Source organism: Quercus suber, unplaced genomic scaffold, assembly GCF_002906115.3.
Source record: "Quercus suber isolate HL8 unplaced genomic scaffold, Cork oak 2.0 scaffold_487, whole genome shotgun sequence".
Lineage (NCBI taxonomy): Eukaryota > Viridiplantae > Streptophyta > Magnoliopsida > Fagales > Fagaceae > Quercus > Quercus suber.
The window spans coordinates 208,232-209,521 of NW_027069937.1; positions in this window are offsets into that span (position 1 = coordinate 208,232).

Consider the following 1,290-nt stretch of genomic DNA (forward strand, 5'->3'; position numbering starts at 1 on the left):
CCAACTCAATTATTAAGGTAAACCCCAACCCACCCAATTACCCAATTATCAAAATTACCAAAATGCCACTAAAGTGAAAATGACCAAAGTACTCTAAAATCTTTAAAAATGACCAAAATGCCCCCAAAACCTAAAAATTACCAAAATACCCCAAAACCAAAAAAATGACCAAAATACCTCCAAAATCCAAAAAATGACCAAAATACCCCAAAAACCCAAAAAATGACCAAAATAACCCTAAAAGCCAAAATTACCAAAATACCCCCTTGAACCTAAAAAATGACCAAAATATCTCCAAAACCTTAAAATTACCAAAATACCCTCCAAAACCTTAAAAATGACCAAATACCCCTGAAACCTAGAAAATGACCAAAATACCCCAAAACCCAAAAAACGACCAAAATACCCCGAGAACCTAAAAATGACCAAAATACCCTAGAACCCAAAAAATGACCAAAATACTCCTGAAACCTAAAAATGACCAAAATACCCCCAAAACCCATAAAATTACCAAAATATCCCAAAAACAAAAAAAATGACGAAAATACCCCGAAACCTAACAATTACCAAAATATCCCTAGAACCCAAAAAATGACCAAAATACCCCTGAAACCTAAAAATGATCAAAATGCCCCCCCCAAAACCCATAAAATGACCAAAATACCCCTAAAACCCAAAAATGACCAAAATACCCCAAAACCTAAAATGACCAAAATACCCATAAACCAAAAGAAAAAATGTCCAAAATACCTCCAAAACCTAAAAAATTACTAAAATACCTCTGAAACCTAAAAAATGACCAAAATAACCTCGAAGCCATAAAATTGACCAAAATAACCCTGAAAACTAAAAATGACCAAAATAATCCCGAAACTTCAAAAATGGCCAAAATAACCACGAAATCTAAAAATTGACCAAAATAACCTAGAAACCTAAAAATGGCCAAAATACCCCCAAAACCTAAAAATGACCAAAATACCCATAAACCCAAAAAATGTCCAAAATACTCCAAAACCTAAAAAATTACTAAAATACCTCTAGAACCTAAAAAATGGCCAAAATAACCTTGAAGCCTAAAAATTGACCAAAATAACCCTGAAAACTAAAAATGACCAAAATACTCCCGAAACTTCAAAAATGGCCAAAATAACCATGAAGTCTAAAAATTGACCAAAATAACCTAGAAACCTGAAAATGACCAAAATAGCCCCTAAACCTAAAATGACCGAAATACCCCCTAAACCCAAAAATGTCCAAAATACCTCCAAAACCAAAAATTACTAAAATACC